General features: G+C 38.1%; 1 protein-coding gene across 1 annotated transcript in view; it reads left to right on the top strand.

Moving 5' to 3' along the window:
• Positions 1–25,612, top strand: part of ARHGAP6 (Rho GTPase activating protein 6) — a 529,902-nt gene that overhangs the window by 338,245 nt on the left and 166,045 nt on the right. The gene's annotated exons all lie outside the window — the stretch shown is intronic.

Raw genomic sequence — 25,612 nt, 5'->3', positions numbered from 1 at the left:
TTTAGTTTGGCCTTAGAACAAAACAATCTGATTAAAGTAATGCATACTAAAAAGTGAATGACTAATATGTTTTGTTTTGTATGATTCGAAATTTTAGAGAAACATTTTTTTTCCCTTACAAGTCTTTAAAATGAAATGTGTGAGCAAGATTTTCTTTTCTTTCTTAGCAGGAATGAATGTCAGATGTCCTTTTCTTACCTCAACTTCTCTTTACTACCCCATTCAGAAACTTGACACCTTTCTCCTGAAGTGTTGATGACATGTAATCTAAAGAATATCTTGGACATTTAGGAAAATTAAACACATAGGAAACTTTTTTTCCTTCCTAGCATGAAGTTTTCTATTTTTCTTTCCTTTGGGTGGGGCAAAACATTAGTAACTTATACAGTGCTACTCCCTAATGTAAAATTATAAAGTAATTTGTATTTAGGGATGTAGGGTTTTTTTTTTTAGATTTAATGTGTACTTATCATGAAATCAGTGGATGATTGGGTCAAGTCTATGACATTATTTAACTATGTGGTCTGCCATGGCATTATTTAATGAAATAATTTTTAAAAATGCTTTTATTTTACTGTAAGCCATTGAAGAAAAATTTTACTCAAAGTTTAACAAGTGTTTAGTTCATGATGAGGCATCTGCAGCTGTAAGCAATCATATTACTGTGCCATCATTTAGTTTTATGGAAAATGAAAACATTTACTTAAGGCTGTTAAAAGTTTGATTTTTGATAGTGCCTCCTAAGCAATACAGGCTACCACTTATTTTTGACATCAAGGGATAAAGAGTTACTCAGATTCACTCAAGCTTTAGCTGTATTGATTCTACCATGGGTTTTTCTTAGCATGTCAAGTGATTCCTGTTTTATAGTGAAGGCATTACTTTGAGTCAATATCAAAGTACATGATCCCCTCAACCTTCAATTGTGTTTCCTGCTTTGTGAGGTGCCAACAATAGCAAGAAGGGGTAATTTAAATTCCACTTTCCATAGGGAAAAAAAAAAATCTCGGCTGGGCACGGTGGCTCACACCTGTAATCCCAGCACTTTGGGAGACCGAGGCAGGTGGATCACCTGAGATCGGGAGTTCAAGACCAGCCTGACCAACATGGAGAAATCTTTTCTCTACTAAAACTACAAAACTAGCTGGGTGTGGTGGTGCATGCCTGTAATCCCAGCTACTTGGGAGGCTGAGGCAGGAGAATTGCTTGAACCCAGGAGGCAGAGGTTGCAGTGAGCTGAGATCATGCCATTGCACTCCAGCCTGAGCAACAAAAGCGAAACTCCATCTCAAAAAAAAAAAAAGAAAAGAAAAGAAAAAGAAAAATCCCTTTGGTAAAACATTATATATTCTCTAAACAGGGATTCTCTTCACACCATTTTGAATTGCGTGCTTCTTGCCTTGTTGCACAGATTAAACTGGGAAACAATTTTATCTGTAGCAGGGTTTCTAAACGTCAGCTCTATTGACATTTGGGGGCAGATCATTCTTTTTTTGTGAGGGGCTGTCCTGTGCATTGCAGGATGTTGAGCAGGATGCCTGGTTTGTAGCCGCTAGATGCCAGTAGCACCTTCCCCTCAGTTGAGACAACCAAAAATGTCTCCAGACATCCCTAAATGTCTTATTGGGTGTGAAGTCATCCTCAGTTGAGAGCTATTAATCTAGCAAATTAGCATATTTCTAGCAAAATAGCATAACTACTTTAAAAAATAAGTTTGGTCTAGGATGTTTTTGTCTTTCAAATGAGGTATATTTTAGATCATTATCGCTTCCATAATAAATAATAATTACAGAAGCCAAAATACAGGTTTCAGATGTTATCTGTGTAGGAATGTGAATAACAGTGACAACATTTTCTGAAAGAATAATTTGTATGTAGAGACTAACAAAGGTGTTTTTCTCATTTGTGCATTTAATTATGATACAATGGTATGATTATATTTAGCGATAAATGAATAATCTTCAATAGAATATTATACAAAGAAATGAACAATTCAGAAAAAATAATAGCTTTCATATTTTGTCCTGTATTATTGAAGTAAGCACGTTGCACCCACTTGATATGCTTATTATTCTTAAAAACTCCCCACATTTCTTGGTAAATTTGAGTAATTCCTGTATTGTCAGTGAATACATTATAATTTTAATGGTGATTGATAAGCATTTTGATCTCTAGATTTATTATCATTAAACAATGCAGTCACACACTTTAAACAGACTTAGTAGAAATTTTCTTATTTTTCTTATTTGGAACATTTATCAGACTAAAGAATTTTAAGTGAAACCAACCACTACTTTGTGCTGCATATATAAGAGCACTTCAAAAAGTTCATTGGAAAAATTAAAAGATAAGAAATAATAAATAGAAACTTTATTTCTCAGCATCAAGCTCAAGACACTTTTTTGAGGAATGATACCAGCCATTTTAGTCCATCTCTAAAGAACTAAGGGTCCTGGGAATTTTACCATGTCATTGCAATCTTTTTTATTTTATTAACTGAAGACAAATGGGTGCCCTTTAGATTTTTTATTTTTTTAAGATTAGGAAGCAAAAATAAGTCAGAAGGAGCCAAATCAGGACTGGAAGGTGAATGCTTAATAATTTCCCATAGAGACTCTCACAGAATTGCCCTTCTTTGATAAGAGGAATGAGCCAGGACCATTTAGCATTTTGCTAAAGCTTTGGCTAACTTTCTCAAAATACTCTCAGTAAACAGATGTTAATTGAGTTTTGGCCCGCTAAAAAGTCAAACAAAATTCCTTGAGCATCCCAAAACACTGTTGCCATGACCTCTGCTCTTGACCAGTCTGCTTTTACTTTGACTGGACCACTTCCTCTTGGTAGCCACTGCTTTGATTGTGCTTTGTCTTCAGGATGGTACTGGGAAAGCCATGTTTCATCTCCTGTTACAATTCTTTGAAGAAATGCTTCAGGATCTTGGTCCCACTTGTGAAAAATTTCCTTCAAAAGCTCTACTCTTGTCTGCAGCTGATCTAAGTGCAATGGTTTTGGTAACTTTAGGGTGTAAAGTTTGCTTGACTTTAATTTTTCAGTCAGAATTGTGTAAGCTGAACCAATTGAGATGTCTATGGTGTTGGCTATTGTTTCTGCTGTTAATCATTGGTCCTCTTCAATTAGGGCATGAAAAAGATGAATTTTTTTCCTCACAAATTGATATGGATGGCCTGCTACTGTGGGCTTCATCTTCAACATCATCCCTTCTTCTTTTTGCTTTTTTTATTTTGAAATGGGGGTTTTCACTCTTGTCACCAGACTGGAGGGCAATGGTGCAATCTCGGCTCACTGCAACCTCCGCCTCCTGGGTTCAAGCAATTCTCCTGCCTCAGCCTCCTGAGTAGCTGGGATTACAGGTGCCCACCACCAAGTCCAGCTAATTCTTGTATTTTTAGTAGAGACAGGGTTTCACCATGTTGGCCAGGCTGGTCTCAAACTTCTGACCTCAGGTGATCTGCCCACCTCAGCATCCCAAAGTGCTGGGATTACAGGCATGAGCCACCACACCCAGCCCTCATCCCTTCTTAAAATGAGTTTTTCATTTGCATACTGTTGATATCTTTGGGGCACTGTCCTCATAAACTTTTAATAAAGCATCAGTGATTTCACCATTCTTCCACCCAATCTTCACTATAAATTTGATGTTTGTTCTTGCTTCAATTTTAGCAGAATTCATGTTTCCTTGACAGGGGCGCTTTTCAAACTGATGTCTTATCTTTCTTAGTGACTCAAACTAGATCTTGTTAAGTCAGGTCATAACAAGTTAGTAAGAATTTATTTTGGTGCAATATACGTTTGAAATTTTTGTATAGTTCTTTCATAATGCATATTTTCTATGAACTTTTTAAAGTCCCCTCATACTTTCTCTTTGTTCATTTTACTAGCATGTTTGACTAAGATAAGTTTTAAGGGCAAAAGTATGACTTATATGGTTTTTATAATTAAGTATTTCTGTAATATTCCACATTATTGCCAGTTCTCTCCAGGGAGAAGTTTTTCCAGCTCATTCCTGAATAATTGCTACAAACCATTCATATTCATCTAAGGTATTTCTGATAACTAATATCAAAACCTTCAGAATTTCAGGGTATACTATGCTTAGCAATATTACTTGGAGCTTCTATTCAAACAGCAGAAACAGACTGTTTTCCTTTATCCAAAATATAATATAAGTTACATCATGTAAAGCAGTGATAACATTTTGGGTTAAACCCCAAATCAAAACTTCTGGGTGAGAATCCTTGAAATTTTAATATAATCAGCAGAAGCATTCTGGTAGAGTTTAAAAATGTTTATACCTAAGAAACAGTCACTCCAGATTTGTCAATCTATTGTGCTTAAATATGAAAAAAATGTGTACATACAACACTTAGGCAAAATAAATTCACAGAATGAGTTCTGTATGAATATAACATTGTGGACAATTTTATCCTATTTACCACATCAATTGATCAGATAAGTTTATGTGAATGTATGCTATCTTGGGAGGCCAAGGCAGGTGGATCACCTGAGGTCAGGAGTTCAAAACCAGCCTGGCCAACATGGTGAAACCCCGTCTCTACTAAAAATACAAAAAATTAGCCAGGCATGGTGGTGCATGCCTGTAATCCCAGCCACTTGGGAGGCTGAGGCAGGAGAATTGCTTGAACCTGGGAGGCAGAGGTTGCAGTGAGCTGAGATCATGCCACTGCACTCCAGCCTGGACAACAAGAGTGAAACTCTGTCTCAAAAAAAAAAAAAGTATGCTATCAGTGTTTTTCACTGGGGGAATTTTGCACCTCCCCCCAGGACACATTTGCCAATGTCTGGAGACTTTTGTGGTCACATTTGGGAGGGGTGATTTGCTACTGGCCAAGGATGCTGCTAAACATCCCACAGTTTAGAGGACAGCAACACCCACCACAAAAAGGAGTGATCTCACCCAAATAGCAAGAATGCCAAGATTGAGAAACTCGGTACTGTAGAGATGATCAATAAAATGTTTTCTTTATTCTCCAGTGATTTTCTTGAGATGTTCTTCAGGTTTGGGACATTTTGCAAATGTTAACTTGCATCACTATATCTGTGGGTATGCCAACAGTCTTACTCACATATGTCACGTCACAGCAGAAAGAAAAGATAATCTCTTAATTGTCCCTTTATCTCATTTTCCAGAGAGTCACTTTAACTGCAATTTCTTCACAAAGATTTCTCACCAGGAAACTGGCAGCTGTAATATTTATGATCAGTTTCTTTTTTATTTTTAATTTGTTTTAATTTTTAATGTTTGTGGGTACATAGTAGGTGTATATTAATGATGAGAGTGTGCCATTCGTGTGGCAAATATTTTTGAATTTTTGATGCAGACTTGTTTTGAATATCTGCTTTGTGCTTTATTTTTACGTTTTAGAATCTTTTCTTTTTGAATAATATGAAAATTGCTGTAATGGCTGTGGCTAAACTATGCATTTTTGGTGTGATGGACAATTACAACTTCTTTTAACACAGGCTTATTTTTAATAGGATAACACTGAATTTGAAAATGTGTGCATATATGTGTGTGGCTGTTGAAGTTCTGGGAGCTCAGATCTGAGAGCCAGCAAATTTAGATGTATTATTTTATTCAATCATTCATTTTATTGAAAAGTTACTTGTAAGTAGCATTTATTGCACTATTTTTATATCCAAAATATTACTATTTTTAGAAAAGGTACTTATTTTGAAAAATGTTCACTTTTCCTGCTTTTTATACTAACTTTTACATCAAAATACCATTTTGCAACTAAGTTTGTGCCCAATTGAACAAATTTTTCAATAAATTAGAACCAGCACAAGTGACCTCTCTTTCTCTCAACCCTGCAACTGTTTATCCATTAAAATTACCAAATTAAATTTCCTTTTATACATGTCTTGTCTCCCACTAATTGGTAGCCGCTGAGGTCTGAGACAGCACAGCCCATATTCTTCAACTTGACCCTGAGGAGATGCAGGTCTAGCTTTTATTTAGGTTAGGGTTGGCATCTGAGGAACTGTGTTCCTATTGCATGCTGAAGTCATGAACTAACGGAACCCTTAAATCAAAAGCTGTCAACCTAACATGAAGAGGCATCCACAGAGCTGTCTCTGAGAAGCTTTATTCTTTCACTCACATCTCCAATATCAGTAATGTGGTTGAAACCTAGCAAAGTCAAAATTTACTTGAAGTGACATGGTGGATCCGGTGCTGTAGATGATGATTGTAGACCTGAAAAAAAGAAGTTATGAGAATAACATCTGCTTTTCTGTGTGATATTCCCCCCCACCAGCTGTTTAGAGAATTAGAAATTGCTCTGTCAAGGGTTTGTTTACAAAAGCCTGGCCAATTTCAAAATGAAGCTGCCTTTGAGTTGTCCCTGTTTCATCTCACTGTTTGGAAAATAAATCTGAATCATTAAGATGTAAATACATCAAGTTAGAAGCCAAAGGCAGTGAAAACCAAGTAAAAGCAAGAAACGTACCACAATTTAACTATTCTCCTGGGAGGAAAAATATACATGGTAATAATTTTTGTATCTTATAATTTTATTATTAAATTAAGGGGAGAGAAATTTGAAATCAGCATAATATCTATTTTGTGTAGTATTTAACACTATGATGTATATTGACAATTGATAATGAATCAAAGTATGTGAGTGTAACTGTATGTTCATTAAATTAGAGTTTGGTAATGAGATAGAAAGAGAGAATGAGAGGGTTACAGGTGTAAGCAGCAGTTCTCAAAGTGTAATCCCGGAACCATCAGCAGCGGCATCACCCTGAAACATTAGAAATGCAAATTCTCAGGCCCTGTTGAAGACCTACTGAATCAGAAACTCTGGGGATGGGGCCCAGTAATCTGTGTTTTAACAAGCCCTCCAGGGGATTCTGATGCATACTCCAGTTTAAGAAGCACTTCTATGTAGATGGATGGATGGTTGGATGGCTGGCAAGATATGTGGGTACAATGACACATACATATATAAGTACAAGTATAGGTATGAGTGTAAATACAGATATGAATACAAATACAGATGTAAATACAGATATTTTGAGATATAGATATAGATATATAGATACAGAAATGTGGAGTTACCATCACAGGACTTTTATAGAGGAGCAAATTATTTCCTTTTACTTATTATGTGATTGAATAAAAGCTGTTCTTTTCTCTAGGCAATGGCTGTATCACTTATAAACTGAGAAAATCTACTAGTGATCCATTTGTTGAACCATTTTCCATTAGGTTCACTTAAAGTGTTTGTTCCATCAAGTCTGCCACCTGGGTGGTTTCCTTCACTGCAAAACTGGTTTGCTCTTCCCTCCCCTCTGTCTTCTTGGCGGCTGCTTTCTGCCCTGGTTCTTATCCATTGGTAGATCTGATTGCTTTGGTGATTGGATCAACAGTTGAATCCTCACAGGATTTTGAAGCCAACAATATCCTACATCTTGGTCCATTTTTCAGAATTTCTTCATTTGTGTTTTATTTTATATCCTTCCATTTTTCTTTCTAAGCATATATAATTTATTTAGGTTGGTGCAGAAGTAATTGCGGTTTTGCCATGGAAAGTAATGTCAAAAACCGTAATTACTTTTGTACCAACCTAATAATTTCAGCCAACTATTCATATGCAGCGCTGTTTACAATGGGGATGAATAAGTAACAGCTAAATATCTGATAAAAGGGGATGTTTTAAATATAGGAGATTGCAAAATAATGATACTTTTTGAGAAGAAAATTTCAATATGCAAAAAATATGTGGGATAATATTCATTAAGACAATCAATGATTGTGGGATTATGGATGATTTTAATTTTACTCATTTTGCTTATTTTTATATTTCTGATTATATTAGTTGTAAGCTCAAATTTGCTCTTATAAGCAAAGATAATGCAGATTAATATGTATATATATAAAACAGTAAAATAAATTGATTGTATTTTTTATCTTCTTCCTTTCTCCACTATGCTATGAACTTAAAGGCCAGCAATTATGCCAGCTGTATCTTTTCATCATTTTTCACATTAAAAGCAGTATTGCTGGATAGTAGAATTAAATGACAACTCTGCTTTTGGAAATGACAGGAAGTCTGCTGTAAATAGATAATCGATGTAGATGTTAAAACCAAATAGAATTTCCATTTATGGAGAAGGAAATATTTAAGGGTATGTGGCTATAAGAAAATATTTCCTTTTGCTTTTAACACAAGATGTAATATGACTTGTCATGCTCAGGATGTGTCTTGAAGTGGATAATGGCACTTTCCCTAATATTTGGAGGCACAGGGCTTGATCCTCTTTTGAAGGCCTTCCTTTGAAGATAAACATAGATATTGGTTTTAGCTGAATTCTCCTTCCCTAAAATTCATTCCTGCTCTAAAATTCTGTAATTCCATAACAAGAGTGTATAAGCAATAATTATGAAGTGGCAAAAATGAGCCATTCTACTTGCCATCTTTCATATAAAGCTGCACTATGGAATCCTGCTCTAAGGTGGGGCCGGGGTCATTTCTCCAAGCAGTATGATGCCCTGGAAGAAAGCAATGTACAGTGGCCTGTGATTCTGGACCTTGGATCACTTTGATGCCCTTGGCTTATAATAAAAGCAAAATCCATTCAAACCACCTTAAATAGGAATTTTAGAGGCTCATGTCACCAAAATCCATTAGTATGTTGGGTTTCATGCAGTGACTTGACCTTTTTCCTGCAGTGCTCTTCATTTTATGTCCCTCTAAGTGTCACCTCTAGGCTGATAGCAAGAGAACCTGTGGCAGTTTGGGGATAAATATGGCAATGTCTAAGCTAGTGTTTCTCAACTGTGGGTGACCACCCCAGGAGACATCTGGCAAAGTCAGGAAACATTTTTGGTTGTCACAAGTGGAGAGGTGCTACTGGCATCAAGTGAGCAAAAGCCAGGGATGCTTCTAAACATCTTCAGTGTGCAGGACACCCCCACAGAGAGAATGATCCAACCCAAAATGTCAATAGTGCTGAGTAACTCTGGCATAGAAGAAGAAAGGTTTCCTTTGCCTATAACTCTCACTTACATGCTAGGAAACATTTCCAGAGGCTTCCAGCAACATTTCCCTCACATGCTGCTGCCTATAGTATAGAAAGCTTTAGGCCTGGGTTCTGAGATCAATCGTGGGTGGGGAACAGTATTACCAAGATCAGCTCACTGAGCCCCAAAATGCATGTGGAATGTCCATGCTATACACTGTCTACCAGAACAATAAATACCCATCATATAATAGTACTATTTTGTTATTAGCAGGAGAGGGGAATTCAGGCATCATTACTATTCAGCCCTAAAAAAGAAGGAATTCCTGTTATTTGCAACAACATGGATGAATCTGGAGGACATTGTGTTAAATGAAATAAGCCAGGCACAGAAAGCAAAGACAAATACTGCACTTTCTCACTTACATGTGAAATCTAAAAAAGTTGAACTCATAGATGCAGAGACTAAAATGGTGCTTTCCAGAACCTGGGGGTGAGGCTGAGGGTTGGAGAGATGTTGGTCAAAGGATATAACATTTTACTTAGACAAAAGGAACAAATTCAAGAGATCTATTGTACAACATGGTTACTATAATTAATAGCAATGTATTTTATTTTGAAAATCACTAACAGAGTAGGTTTTAAGTATTCTCACCACAAAAAGTGATAGCTATGTAGGTAATGCATATGTTAATTAGCTCAATGAAGCCATTTCACAATTGTATATGTATGTCAGGATATCATCTTGTATACAATAAATATGAACAATTTTTATTTGTTAATTTTAAAAAAATCCTGTGAACTGCTAAAGAATAAACGTACTCTCCAAACCTTTCTGTGGGATTTGGGGAAGTGTTTCTTCACCTGTATTTTTTTCTGGATTGTCTGCATTAATATCTTCCTAGAAAAGGATATGACTGGAAGTGGCTTATTGATAATCTGGATTTTCCCAAGAGAAATTACCTTCAACCAGGAGAGATGACTACTTTAAAGAAGGGCTTTGCAGAACCTATGTCTTTACTGAGTCATTCAGCAATCCAAGTGAGAGATGATGTTAGCTTGGACCAAGATGGAACCATTGAAATTATGAGAAGAGGTCAGATTCTGACATATTTTGAAGGTACAGCCAACGAGATTTACTGACGGATTGACTATCGATTGTGAAATGGACCCATTGGTGATACAGAGTAGAAGTTTTGGCCTGATCTACTGGAAAAATTGAGTTGCTATTGACTTAGATGGGGAACACTATAGAGAAGAATATTGAGAAGAAGTTGAAGAACTCAGGGAATTCAAGAAAAAAATGTCCTAGTTGGAGATATAAAGTAGGTAACTATCAGTGCATAGATGTCATTTAAAGATATAAGGTTGGTTAAAATCACCAAAGAGGAATTGCAGATGAAAAATAAAGGAGATCCAAGAAGAGAGCCATGGTGAATTCCAACATTATGTTACATTCAGAGACGTGATAGACACTCAAGAGGGTGTGGCATCCACAAAGCTTATTGTCACATTCGTTAATTGACGTCAAAAACATGGCTGGTTGTTTTCTTTTTGTTTTTAACTTAAGCTCTTTCGAATTCTGGAACTTGGGTATCTTTCCCTAAAAGAGAAAAAACAGCCTTCGTCTTTTGAGCAAGCCAGGAAGCCTCTTCCTGCTGTCAATTATTAATTTTCTTAACATTATCCACTTATCATCTTAAACAGGGGTTCCCGACCCCCGGGCCGCAGACCAGTACCAGTCCGTGGCCTATTAAGAATGGGACTGCACAGCAGGAGGTGAGCGGCGATCGAGTGAGCATTACTGCCTGTGCTCCGCCGCCCGTCAGATCAGTGGTGGCATTCATTAGAGTCTTGTAAGAGCGCGAACTCTGTTGTGAACTGCGCAGGTGAGGGATCTTGGTTGCAAGCTCCTTATGAGAATCTAACTAATGCCTGATTATCTGAAGTGGAACAGTTTCATGCCAAAACCATCCCCGCTGCACTGTCTGTGGAAAAATTGTCTTCCACAAAACCGGTCCCTGGTGCCAAAAATGGCTGGGGTCAGCTAATCTAAAACATAGCCAAGCTATGGGCTAAGGAACTTACCTTGCTTTTTTTTTTCCATCTGGGCAAATGGTTCATCCTGCCCCTCCAGGGTGAGAAATGCCTGTCCCTTTCTCTCAATCTGTACATGCAGGCTAACAAAAGATATTTTTCAGAGATGATTTATTTCACCAGGATGATTATTGATAATTTGCATTCATGGACACTTGGTGATCTTATCAATATTTTTATGTTTTCTCTTTTTCAACTTTTAAGTTCAAGGGTACATGTGCAGGTTTGTTACATAGGTAAACTTGTATCATGGGGTTTTGTTGTACAGATTATTTCCTCATCCGGGTATTAATCCTAGTACCCATTAGTTATTTTTCCTGTTCCTCTCCCTCCTCCCACCCTCTGCCTTCTGAGAGGTCCCCAGTGTGTGTTGTTCCCCTCCATGTGTCCATGTGTTCTCATCATTTAGCTCCCACTTATAAGTGAGAACATGCAGTATTTAGTTTTCTGTTCCTGTGTTTGCTAAGGATATATACCATGGAATACCATGCAGCCATAAAAAAGAATGAGATCATATATTTTGCAGGGACATGGATGGAGGTGGAGGCCATTATCCTTAGCAAAATGTTTTCCCTTTTTGTGGGACGTTATCTTGAATTTCTCAGAATTCAACCACAAATTTAAAGAGTGAACACTGGATATCTATTGCAAATTTTTCTAAAATAACATACATAAATCTAGCTATGAGAAAAATAGCTTTCAATTTTTAGTTTGCATAAGAGTTTCTTGGAAAGTTTCTTAAAATGCAGATTCCTTGACCTCTGAAGTTCTGTTATGATCAATTTGGGACTGGACTCCAGCTGGTCCATTTCATCCATCCCACACCATTATCTGATTACAGGGCAGAGGATCCACAAGCCGTTCAGGAGCTCATATAAATTTCTGCAAGCTGAAAAGGAACTTATTGACTCCCAAAGTAATGATGTAAATACTCACCTATATATCTAAAAACATAGCAAGTACCAATTTCATTGTCAATTAGTATTTTTAACAATCTCATCACATGTAAAAATAATTTGTAATGTACATTTTGTTCTCTTAACAAGTATTCCTGAACACGCACAATAATTACTTAAAAAAATCACAGCCAGGCCGAGCGCGGTGGCTCACGCTTGTAATCCCAGCACTTTGGGAGGCCGAGGCGGGCGGATCACGAGGTCAGGAGATCGAGACCACGGTGAAACCCCGTCTCTACTAAAAATACAAAAAATTAGCCGGGCGTAGTGGCGGGCGCCTGTAGTCCCAGCTACTCGGAGAGGCTGAGGCAGGAGAATGGCGTGAACCCGGGAGGCGGAGCTTACAGTGAGCCGAGATTGCGCCACTGCACTCCAGCCTGGGTGAAAGAGCGAGACTCCGTCTCAAAAAAAAAAAAAAAAAAAAAAATCACAGCCAAACGAGAATCCAATGAATTACTTATTGCCAAATCATGTCAAAATCAAAATTGTAAAAATTCTTGATAATACAAGGAGATGAACCTCAAAAGTAAGTGCTTAAAATAGCTCAGAGCTCCTGGAACTCACTTTTAACAGAAAGTAACCCCAGGTGATTCTATATTTGATCTTTTGCCCACACTTGGAGAATCTAAGGTCTATGTGGGGATGCTTCATATCATCAAAGCATACTTGTCTTCCTTCAATCATTATCAAAATTCTTAGCACCTAAACCTAGCATCTTAGCATGATGCTAGATTATAAAAATACAGTGATAAACAATCTTTCTAATTGTGAAGCCTCCAGCCCAGTAAGAGAGGCAGCCAATAGACAGATGCACAAACAAGTAAAATCAATTACAGGTTGAGATAAGTGCTAAGAAGAAAATCAACAGTGTGTTGAGATCAAGAAGCCAGGAAACATTAACAGCAGATTGGGGAAGTCAAGGAAGGCTTTTTGAGCAGATGATATTTAAGCAGAGACCAGAAAAAGGAGGAGCCAGCCCTGTGACTGACGCCTTAGGAAAGCAGTTCGAGCAAAGGAAACAGCACAGACAGAAACCCCTAATCAGGACCCAGCTTGCCTTGTCCATGCGTGTTTGAAGAACAGGAGGAAAGAGAGGAGGCATGAAAGGTGAGGCTAAGGAAGTTGGTCCAGACCCTTTGACATAGGCAAGTTCTATGTGGATGGATTTTATTCTAAGTGCAATGGAAGCCCATTGATGATCTTTGCTTGCTTGTTTGTTGTTATTTTTTTAAGGTTGGATATGGTGTGGTACTTTGTGTAGCAGTTGAACACATAACTCGAGCCAGACTGCCCAGGCAGGAATTCTGGCTTTGCCTCTTAGAGGCAGAGTAAAGTTGAGCATGTTCTAACCTCTCTTTACTCAGTTCCTCATTGTAAAATGGAAGTAATAACAGTACCTACCTCTTAAGGTTGTTTAGCAGATTTAATAAATATGTGATATGCTCTACGTATGTCTCAAAATGAAGAATTGTCTTTAAGAAGATTACTGTTATTTCCCCCATGAACAAATTGAGTAAGGACAAGAGCAGATGGCTAGGTTGTCTAGGAGGCTGCTAAAATTGTTTGGGAGAAATATGATGGGGACTGGAATTGGAGTGATGAAAGTAAAGATGGAGAGGAGGGTTCAGATTCCTGATTTATTTTGGATGCAGAGTTGACAGAAGTTGGTAATAGATTAAAAGCAGAACATACAGTGAAGAGGAGAATAAAGAAAATGACTTAGTTCCCGGCTCAACTAACTGGGTGGATAAAAATAATCATTATTTAATAATAATAATCATCATCATCATCATCCACAACAACATTGATTAAGCGAGTGCTGCATACCAGGCAGGCATTGTGATAAATGCTTTGTAAACACCTCTAAAGATGTGGGAGGCTAGGATACCAAAACATTTGCCAGCAGAGAAAGTCAAGAGTTCATTAGTGGATAAGGGAAGTTTGAGATGACCCTGAGACACCAGGTAGAAGGGTCAAGAAGGCAGCTGGATAGTCAGCTCCATAAAACACAAAGATGATTGGTTTGGAGATAGTGTTTGAGAGTCCTGAACTTTGCAGTGGGATTTACCACCATGTTTTTTTGTATAATGGCTTGGGCTGTTATGATAATATTTTTATCTTTTTTGGTCTAATTCTTTTTAGTTCAAGACCTGCTTTGTAAAAACCTTAGTGTCAATCGAATTTTCAGTCAGTTTTCCATAGTGTAAAATAAAGTATTGCTTTAACATTTCTGACTCTGAAACATAACTCTACCAAACTAAACTACTTAATCTGAAGTTTGTGTTGTGTGTATGTGAAACATTTCCTCATCAAAATTCAAAGAAACTTTAGTTCAAGTTATGGTCTGAAATCAAGAGAATTATATTAATTCATATGGATATAGAAAATCATTTATTTACAGTATTTAAATTGACATTTAAACAGTTTTTCCAGTCCCACACAGTTAGTGGCATAAGGTCTTGAGAAAGCATGAAACATTTTTTTTTATCAGCCTCATATTTTGTTGAGCTTGCCAAACACGGTTCATTTTCCATAGAAATTTGCAAAACTGAGTAGTGGCCAAATTTTCAGAGTCGCTGAATGTAAGCCAATGAATAAAATTGTTAAACCCTTTGATTTCCCCCCACTTTTTTCCCTTAAAAAGTAACATAGCGTGTGCCTGAGTTTTATTTTTTGACATCTATTACCCACAACACTTGAGTGTGTTTCAGAATCAGCCTGTATGGACATTTCAGTACAAAATGAACACAGCCGGCCCTTTGGGGAACATTCATTTGCAGCTTTGTTATCCTTAGACAGGCAGCCTTCTCTTCCACACTTCCATCGACATTTTTCAGAAGGCAATGGCATCAGCCTTTAAAAATGGATACTTTCAAGGGTTTAAAGGTTGAGATTTTTAAGACAAACCCAGAATAGGCAAAAGTTACATACTGGCCAAAAATGTGACTCCAGAAACTATGTGTTGTAGCTAATTGGGGCCACTAGCAAATCTTTCTTTTGAGACTTCTGTCCTGTTAGCAGAATGCACTGATCGAACTAAACCTTGAGCATGACACAGGATAGAACTAGTTATTGTTAAGAAAATAATGTTCAAGGGCATTGGTCCATTGTACCCAGGAATAGTTTGGAAAGATGAAGGATATGGAAACAAACAATCAAAAAAAGAAGAATTAATAATTAAAATGTCAGTAACTCTAATGTATTTCTCTTAGTGGATGATAAAATTGCATAAGAATGTCGGCCTTTTCTTTAACCCAATGACCATAGTGGCAGTCTCTTCATTGGACTGCTTCCTTCATTGGCATCACCTTCTAATTTCATTTTTACTTATAATAGTGAAAATGCAGTATGGCCCCTGGAGGCAATACCCTAATTTTTTGTTTAAGTGCTCAAAAAAGTATATCCTTTCCCTGCAAAAAAGGCAGAGGGTCACAATTAATTACTGAATTTCAGCTATGAAAAACCCACTGAACTCTGAGAGCCCATTGTGCTTAAATTGCATTTCATCTCTTTGGAGATGCCAACTACCTGATATACAAAAGCAACTGTAAGTTCCAAAAAAAACTCTCACAGATAGGAACCGTAGACATGGAGAGAAGGGAGCCACTACTCAGAAATGAGGGAGTTGGGGAGGAGTGGGGCTGAACCATGAAGCCAGAACAGAATTTTTGTCAGTGGCCTAGAAGCAAAGCTGAGAAGAAGGGTCTGAATGTGCTGGGGGCCAGTGGTTGTAGCTCCACCCTGAGATGGAAGCCTCCTCTCACTGTAGCTTCTGCCAAAACACATAGGTAAATTTGCAGGAGTAATGGTGACCTTGGAAGAGCTTGGTGTAATTGGGGAATGATTGTTGCAAGGGAATAAGAGCCAGTATTTCATTTGGTCTTTTGTGTCTGGCATTTTTCACTCAGTATAATGTCCCCAAGGTTCATCCATGTTGTAGCATTTATCAGTACTTCATCCCTTTTTGTGGCTGAATAATATTCTATTGTAGGGATATGACACGTTTTGTTTATTCCTTCATCTGTTGATGGATTATTTGGGTTGTTTTGACTGTTCGACTATTATGAATAATGCTGTTATGAACATTCATATGCAAGTTTTTGTGCAGACTTACATGTTTTTCATGTCCATATTTCTTGGGTATATACCTAAAAGTTGAATTGCTGAGTATAAAAGCAAATGTATGTTTAACATTTGGAGAAACATTCTCACCAGCAGTATGTAAGAGTTCCACATCCTTACCAACAGTTTTTTTTTTTAAGCTATCCTAGTGGGCGTGATGTGATAGCTCACTGGTAATTTTTTTTTTTTTTTTTTTGAGATAGAGTCTCACTCTGTCACTTAGGTTGGAATGCAGTGGCACAATCACAGTTCACTTCTGCCTCTACCTCCCTGGGCTCAGATGATCCTCTCACTTCAGCCTCCCAAGTAGCTGGAACTACGGGCATGCACCACCACACTAGGCTATTTTTTTATTTTAATTTTTGTACAGACAAGGTTTTGCCATGTTGCTCGGGTTGATCTTGAACTCGTGAGCTCAAGTGATCCGCCCGCCTTGGCCTCTCAAAATGCTGAGATTACCGGCATGAGCCTCACTGTGATTTTGATTTGCATTTCCCTGATGGCTAATGGTATCAAGCATCTTTTCATATGCTTATCAGCCATTTGTATATCTTCTTCAGAGAAATATTTATTCAGATTTTTTTTCTTATTTTTCAATTAGGTTGTCTTTCCATTATTGAATTGTAAGCGTTCTTCAGATTCTGGATATAAGTCTCTCATCAGATATGTGAGTGAGCATTTTATTCAAATGATTTGTTCCCTCCAGCAATCATACTGCATTTCTACCATCTACTGTAAACTGCCATATGTCTATCTCATTTACCTCAACTTTTTAACTTTTACACTTTTCTTCCTAGTGGGTGCTTGGGGGCTTTCAGCCTTCTGTGCCTAGGGAGGACTTTCAGAACTAAGAGCTCCCCAGGGTGTCTGACTCAGAGGATCACAGTGACCCAAGGCTCTCTCCCTCCGAGAGCCTCTAGTTGTGCATTCCAGACAGGGAGACTGCCCGGCCGGCTCCTCTAGCACTTTGAGCAGTGTCCCTCCCTGCCTCCTGTCTCCTTCTCTGTTCCCACACTGCACAGGGGCTCTGCGTAGGGAGCATGGGGGCTCGCTACTGCCTGGAGCTGCTGCTACTGCTGAGGTGTAAGAACCCTGGAGAGGTAAGAAGATAGAGTGTGTGTATTTCAGGCTCTGTGTTTCGTGCCTACTGCTAGAAGCAAGGTAGGAGCCAAGCCAGGAAGCCATGAAAGATTCCATGGGGTAACAATCCCAGAGCAGCATCTGGAAAAGGTGAACATAAGCAGGAAAGAAGGAGAGAAGTAATAACGTTGGAGGGATTTGCTCAATGTGTCCTGGCGCTTGAGTCTCTTTTAACATCAAAGCTCAGGTGGTCCAAACGACAATCACACTGTCTCTGCCTGTTGCTTTAAGAGTAAATTCAGAGTCTTCAAACCAGGCTTATTGGAATATTACATACCATTGCCAAGACATTCACATTTGTATTGAAAGTTCACAGCAAATCATAGTAAGGACCCGCCATTTCTTCTGCACCATTCCTTTTGGCTATTTTCTCAGTATTTGAAAATCAATGGAATTTGACTTTAACATGCACATTGGCTTGTAATGTTACTGTTTCACGGGTCTTAGTGATCTTCCAGTCCAGTGTTTTTGTGCTAGAGGTAAGGAAACTGAAGTTCAGAGTGAATCAGGCATTGCCAGGATCACCAGACTAATCCAGGATGAGCCAAAACATCATTGCTATGGAGTCTCTCTTTGGGTCTCAATCATTGGGTACTACATAATGACTGACGGTTGGGGACAAGGGCATAGGTTGCCCTTTTCCTTAGTATGACAAAGGATCAAGATTCTATAACATCGATAAGTGATTAGAGTAGTAATGTGGAACCACAAAATGTGGTTCAACTCTGTCCTGTGGCCACTCCATGCAGCAAAGACAGATGGCTGGTTCAGAAAACTTTGGTTTTGTCGTTTGCATAAAATAAAGGTAGCATCTGGTGCAAATTTTATTTTTTTTAATGATTCCAGGGTTTTTTCTTTAATGTTTTCATAGAAAGAACCTTAAAACTCATCTTTTCAGAATATTAATTTAGATTGTTACCGAGGTGTTCACAGAGCCTAACTAAATACTTGCTGGTTTCATATAGCTACAAGTAAAAGCTGCTTTGAATCCTTCCTGAACTCATATTGGTTTATTTGGTGAATTGTGTTTTAACATCAAGAAAGTGAAATCATTGGCTTTTCTACAGATTGGTGATCGATTACCTTAAACAACGTGATCAGGCCACATCAATTCATTTGCAAATTTCTTCCTCTCTCTATCATGTGCACATGCCACCATAGGTATAAAGTAATTAAAATACATATGAATTATTTAGTTTGTTAAAAGCCAAGTTGCTTTTGAAGAAAATTTGCTGCTCTTAGATTATGATTATTTACAGTTTGTTAAGTGATTTCGTTTTGTAGGCATAGACTTTTTATTGCGATTCTGATTATTTACAGTAATAGCAACTATCAAATCAACTAATGTGGTGGTGATTGCAGATTTTTGGATATCTATTACTGTTTATTGGGAACATTTTTTCACTACTAGAATGGGGGAAAAAAAGCCACAAAAGCAGTAAATCCCATTGCTTTCCAAGTGTCATTGTAAATCCTGCTGATAAGAACTGCACATTTTAGCAATGTTTAATAAGTACTTTAAAAATTGAGAATTGTCTTAAAAGAAACAGATTTTGAAGTTCTTCTGTTGTACCTACTTCCAGATTAAGAAAAATCATTTGTGGAAAACAAGTTGATCCCAAGTTCCTAATCACAGGGAGAAGATGGGCTTTTGTAAACCTGCAGAGCCTGAATTTGTTATTGCATGCAGCTGTGCAAATTTGCAAACATTTCCTTCCCTAGTCAGGACCACATGGAAGGAGCCAGTTTGGACTGCTGCCTTGATAGCTAACATTTGTAGAGGCTGCAGTGCAGGAAGCTACTGGGATATTTGAACTTTGTCGTCTATTTTAATCTGGGCATTAAATGCCAGGTAGAGAGAGTATGCAAGCCAGTTAGTTCTGCTTTAATGTCATGGTAGGGATATATCAGTAGCCTTATTATTCTTGTCATTCTCAGTGAATTTCAGAATGTTGCTTAAAATGGGCTTTCTGTATGTGTTGAGTGTGTGTTCAGTGGGCTGTCTGGGAAGGAAGATAGGGGAGGGCCAAGGCCTGGGTCTCCTAAAACACATGATTATTTTATTGAACTAATCAGTGAGAGAAAGACAAGGCCTTGTGGTTTCTACGAGGACTGGACTTGCGTTTATTTGTTTTCAATCTATCCTTTGGAACTAGAGAAGGCATGAGGACCATCCATGAGCAGGTTCACACTCAAAGCTGGGATAGATGGTCTTACCCTGGTTGCCATGGCAATATTGTCCTAGCATAGGGGATACTTGCCTATGTTTGTAGCTGTCTCCTCCCCATCTTTGGCAGTTTAGCACAAGAGGAAACTCCCTCATGCAACTACAGAGCATTTAATGAGTTAGGGATTCTTCATTTTGAGTTACAGTTAGCTCTCTAGTATATTTTTGGGAGGACAAATGGGCAGGAAAAATTAAGTCACAGGAGACAAGCTTCATGACTCTAATGGAGTTGAATTTACATTTGCCATTAAAAATAGCCATAGGTTGTTTAATTAGAATCCTAGAGGCGGATGACGAATTCGTTTATCTTTCAAATGGTACTCATCAAAAATGGGGCAGTGTGTGTGTGTTTTAAAAGAGCCTAACTTCTTGTTAAAATTTAAAGTTCAACCCCTCATTTGTACATTGGTGATAGAGACCATTCTATAACGTTGTGAGAATTAAATGAGCTAGTACATGTCATGTGCCTAGAATAGTGCCTGAAATATAATGAGCCCAGTAAATGTTCAGTGTTATTATCATCATTACTTTTATATTACAGCATCCTGGGTGTTTAATGCTAATGATGGCTCATTGAGCAGATATTAAGCATACTGACCAATTTCCAGGTATTTTTCTAAATCTGCCTCAAGGAGCTTGCCAGCTAGTGGGGAGACAAAAGTAGAAAGAAGCAGTTGTTTGAAACAGAGGCATGGTCAACATATCCTGGGAAACCTCTGAGCCTGTGCACTCCAGCCCTGTGGACTAGCGAGAGAGGTTTCTAGAAGAGGTGACATTGAGGTGATGGTCATTGATGGCTGCTCCCAAATGTGTGGATATGGGGGCAAGGAGACAGGGGAACCTCACTTCCAGGAGTGCCAGCCAACGTAGAGCAGTGAGAGAAGATTTCCAGAAGAGGTGGCATTGAGGTGAAGGTCACTGATGGCTGCTCCCGGATGTTTGGGATACAGCAGCAAGGAGGCAGGGAGATCCTCACTTCAGAAGTGCCTTGAGTTGGTTATTTGGACAGATAGGGTGTTCGATGGCCTGGGTCTGTCAGATATTCTCAGCTGCCCAAGGTCAGTGCTTAATCGTCTCCTTTCCTTGCAATACACTGCTTTATATTCTCCATGGCTGTAGGGGTTTTATTCTGTAACAATTTTGTAACAAAAACTTCTTAATCAAAGGAATCATTCTTTTGGAGAGTGGTGGTTCTGAAAATCATGAGAATTAAGGCATCTTAAATTACTGCCCACTTTATGGACAGAACCACTCATTTCTCATTATTCTGCCAGATCCAAGCAAATCTCAGAACAGAATTTGTCCCAGACTAATTGAATAACCTTGAATTCAGTAGTTACACTCATGACTAAATTGATTATTTTCTCCTCTTTATCACTCAGGTAGACACAATCACTTTCAGAGGTTCTTCAGTCTGATTTACAATTAGCTCCTTAGCACATCTTTGGAAGGTCAAACAAGCAGGAAAAATTAACTCACAGGAGACAAGCTTCTTGTAACCTCCCAAGAAACAAATAACACACTCACTTCTAAGTAAGTTCTGAAGAAGCAAATAACTATTCTAACTACTGTCAGACAGTTTTTAAAAATTTTGTTTTAATTTACTTTTTTTATTTTATAGATTTAGAGGGTAGACATGCTTTCTTACATGGATATATTGTGTAGTGGTGAAATCTGGGCTTTTAACAGGATAGTTTTGATTTAGAGACATTAGCTGACCTAATTACGGGACAGCACTTTCTTTATTTTGCAAATTCTCCTTAACACCCCTACCACTCCCCAAGCTGTTTTGATTTGTTTAGATCCCTGTTGTGACTCCAGACATTGCCAAAGGTCCCCTAGGAGACACAACTGTACCTGCTTAAGAACCACTCATCTAGAGGAAAACGGTTTGGTAAAGGCCGGGTGCAGTGGCTCGCGCCTGTGATCCCAGCATTTTGGGTGGCCAAGGCGGGCAGATCAGGAGGTCAGGAGATTGAGCAATCCTGGCCAACATGGTAAAACCCTGTCTCTACTAAAATAACAAAAAAATTAGCCAGGCATGGTGGTGCCTGGCTGTAGTCGCAGCTACTCAGGAGGCTGAGGCAGGGGAATCGCTTGAACCCGGGAGGCGGTGATTGCAGTGAGCCAAGATTGAGCCACTGCACTCCAGCCTGGCGACCCAGCGAGACTCCGTCTCAAAAAAATAAATAAATAAAGGAAATCAAAATAAAAGAAAGAAAAATGAAATCCTTATAATGTGGAATTAGCTGAACTGTGCCAATGCCAGAGTGACAAGGGAAGGGTCTGAGTTGGGAGTCACAGTACACAAAGGCTCAGCCCTAGAAAGAAGGTAAAAGGAAGACATGCAGAGAGAGGTGGTCTCAAGTTCTAGCCTCCACCTAGTGGAGCGCCCCCATGACACTTGCCTGGTGTTGCTCTCCTGTTACCCTCAGAGTGGTGAATTGAGGATCAAGGCTTGTCTTGGAGGCAGCAAAGAACAGTGTCTGGGGATATCAGGTAGGAGAAGGCAAAGATCATTTAGGGTCACAATCAGTAAGGGAGGTGTTCAGGTGACTACACTGTCAGAGTGCTGCCCTGATAAATGACAGACATGGGCCGGGCATGGTGGCTCACACCTGTAATCCTAGTGCTTTGGGAGGCTGAGGTGGGCAGATCACTTGAGGTCAGGAGTTCAAGACCAGCCTGGCCAACATGGTGAAACCCCGTTTCTACTAAAAATACAAAAATTAGCGGGATGTGGTAGCTCACTCTTGTAATCCCAGCTACTTGGGAGGCTGAGGCTGGAGGATCACTTGAACCCAGGAGGCAGAAGTTGCAGTGAGCCAAGATCATACCACTGCACTCCAGTCTGGGTGACAGAGCAAGACTCTGTCTCAAAAAAAAAAAAAAAAAAAAAAAGACAAACATGATGTACTTCAGTGCCTGTGGCATCAAAAACTTCCATGTCATATCCAAATTTTGTATCACTCCTGCTTCCAACTGGGTAGTGTCCTCTTTGGGAGTCTACAGAGGCAGGACAAAGCTCTCTTTCTGATTATAAGAACTGTAGCTAACATTTATTGAGCTTGGGGCTCATTAACATGAAAAGACTCAGAGCAGAGCATCATATTAGTACATTTTATAGACGAGTGTACTGAGCCATAGAGAGGCCAAAAAAATGGTCCATGTTTCCACAGCAGATAGGCAATGGTCATGATTGTGAATCAAATGGTTTGGTTATGGAGGCTGCACCCCCTACCACCACACTGGAAAGCCATCGTTGTGCTTCTGTGGACACTTAACTGACACCCCCAGTGCCTGCACATTCCATGGCCAAATATGAAGCATGGAAAATTATTTGGGGAGGCAAACAAAATCTGGCTGTTTGGAGGAATTGAGATTTTAGTATTGTTCATTTTTAAAATTAATAGTAAAGTGAATTCTGGGTCCTGTGGTGTTTTTTGTTGACCATAGGACAATGATATTTGCAAATGGGCTTTATTAATTTAGATTTTGTGATAGAGGATTCAAGTGTGATTCATTGAGGTAAATGTTTTGAACCCAAATGACCACTCCTTTCTTCTCTCTTCAAATCCTCACCACTCCCAGCCCAATCTTATTCCTCAATAATTATTTATCGTCTGGAAGAGTCAGGTGTTTCAAATGAGGCCAGCATGGACTTTTCCCAACAGGGATGTATTTTTTAATATCTAAATGTCAGCCTATGGCCCTTGCTGATAAGGCTCCAGATCAAATAGAGGCAAAAGGAATTGAAAGCCAAATCACAAAAATAAGTAAAACTCCAACTAACAAGAATTTCACAACAGACATAAGCTGATGACTATTTTATTAAAGCAATGTGGAGTACTACTAAATGCTACTATGTTCTGGAAATGTAGGAAATTGGTTGAAATCGTTTTTCTCTTGTTAGTCTCATGTTAAGCTGTTCATAGTAGGATCTCTTGGGTTATTTTTTCCCAATTAATACAGTTGTCTACTAATTTATTTTCTTTTTAAAAGTCTTGGCCTTAAACTCAGTCTTGGTATTTTCAGCTATTGTTTACTACCAAAGGAAAAACTTCAGATTTAGAGAAAAGTCTGTATTTTTATTTTGTGTGGAGTTGAGAAAGGGGATGGTAAACTTGACATTGCTTGGAAATGAAATGCACAGTTTGATCATTTTTTTCTTGACATAATTTTTGTATTGGAAGAACTGTAGTATGTCTTGGTGGTGATAATGAATACCATAACCACATAATCATTCTCTAAATGATTGTAATGGAAAGAAGTTTTATTTAAAATTTCAAGTTACTCAAATGGCACATGTCTCCACATGTGTCTTTTTACTACAGGTGAACCCAGAAGGCATGCGTGGTTATGGGTGTGTGAGTGTGTGTAACGTGAATGTGTGCCTCCCTTTATGTTATGTTGTACTATTAGTTTGAACCACAAAATAGAAAATAATGTAAATATCTTCCGAAGTCTGGATACACCTGAACTCTGGATTTATCTGTTCTAAATGAAAGCTAGAGGGGAAACCATTTTAGTATGTGAAGTTTGGCCTGAGGAAGAGAATGGCACTTCTACAGTTCTTAGAAAATTCTCATACAGGATTAGGATTACTGGCATGCTTGGGGAACAACTTGCTGTGGGTAGTTGAGATTTTCAGTTTCAACCAGCAAATCTGTTTTGTTTCATATTTTGTTTAAAATATTTGAATTAATAAGAATTATTTTTCAACTTCAAGAAGTAGTACATAGAGTAATGCTGTCTGATAAAACTGAATGGTGATGGAAATATTCTGTATCTGTGTTGTCCAGTATGGTAGCCACTAGCCCCATGTGGCTATTTAGCACTTAACCTGTGTCTACTATAACGGAGGAATTGAATTTTAAGTTTTATTTAATTTTAATTTATTTACATTTAAATAGCCACATAGGACAGGACTACCATATTTGACAGTGCAAGTATAATTACCAGTTAATGTATGTCTCTGGTTTGAAACATTCCACTGTATTAACACACTACATATCTGAATTTTGATTTGGAAACTGTGGCTGAATGCTGGGATTGATTCCAGCTCTGCCAACAGGAAAGGAGTGGTGAGGAAAGCTGTCGGACAGCTAGCCAAGGATATTTGCCATATTTGCCAGAGTATTTTGACTGTACTTCTGTCATAGTATTAATACCATTTGGCCTTTTTAATTGTTATTTGTGGGCTTATTTTACCCCTTTGGTAGATTCTAGATTCCTTAAGGATGGGGCCTTGCTCTTTTCACCAGCACATGGAATAGTGCCTTGCCCTAGAGTGTGCTTAATAAATATTGACTCAATTGATTAGAATTGGTCCATGCCAATTGATTAAAAGCTTCTCTACCTTTAAAAAATTGAATCTAAATTCTTTAAAATCAAGTTATTTGTTTGACTATTGACACCCTCCCAGTAAAGTTATGTTTATTCATTCCAGAAAATGATTAAGGGGACTTAATCATAAAGGTACTGGAATAAAGTTACCATGGGTTTGTGTAATATAAACCCTGCAAAGACTGTTTACAATTCTGTGTGGGTGTAGGAAGAAAAAAGGATTCAAATATAAATATGAGTGGGAAAGAAAACTTGTTTTGAGTCCATTTTATGCGTTTGTTAACATTTTGAAGACTATGCTGTACAATTTATCTTAAAGTTATGAGGTGAAAGAAATGACTTGTATTTAAAATCACTGCAATTCTCTATTTGAAGCTCCATTGATAACATTTTTTGGGGAAAACAAATTACTTGAATAACTTTAAATTCAGTACATTATTATGCATATCACATAATTTCATTTAAAAATCTTTTTCCATAGAATGAGATCAAAAGACCAGATTTTGATTGCCAATGTGGTGTGAAGTATAAAGCAAGTGTTCCATGTCCTATTTTGTTTCATAATATAAACATTCTTCAAAAGTTTATCTTTCTTAATGTAAAGAATTTTTCATATAAACTTCCCTTCATTTGGTTCAGGTTTTAGTTATTGTACATGTTCATAAGTTTTCATTTTATCAACTGTTTTAACTGATGTATAAACTTTGTTTTTTAA

This window comes from Nomascus leucogenys, chromosome X, assembly GCF_006542625.1.
Source record: "Nomascus leucogenys isolate Asia chromosome X, Asia_NLE_v1, whole genome shotgun sequence".
Lineage (NCBI taxonomy): Eukaryota > Metazoa > Chordata > Mammalia > Primates > Hylobatidae > Nomascus > Nomascus leucogenys.
Note: the sequence above shows the minus strand (reverse complement) of the source record. Positions and strands in the feature narration are given on the sequence as shown.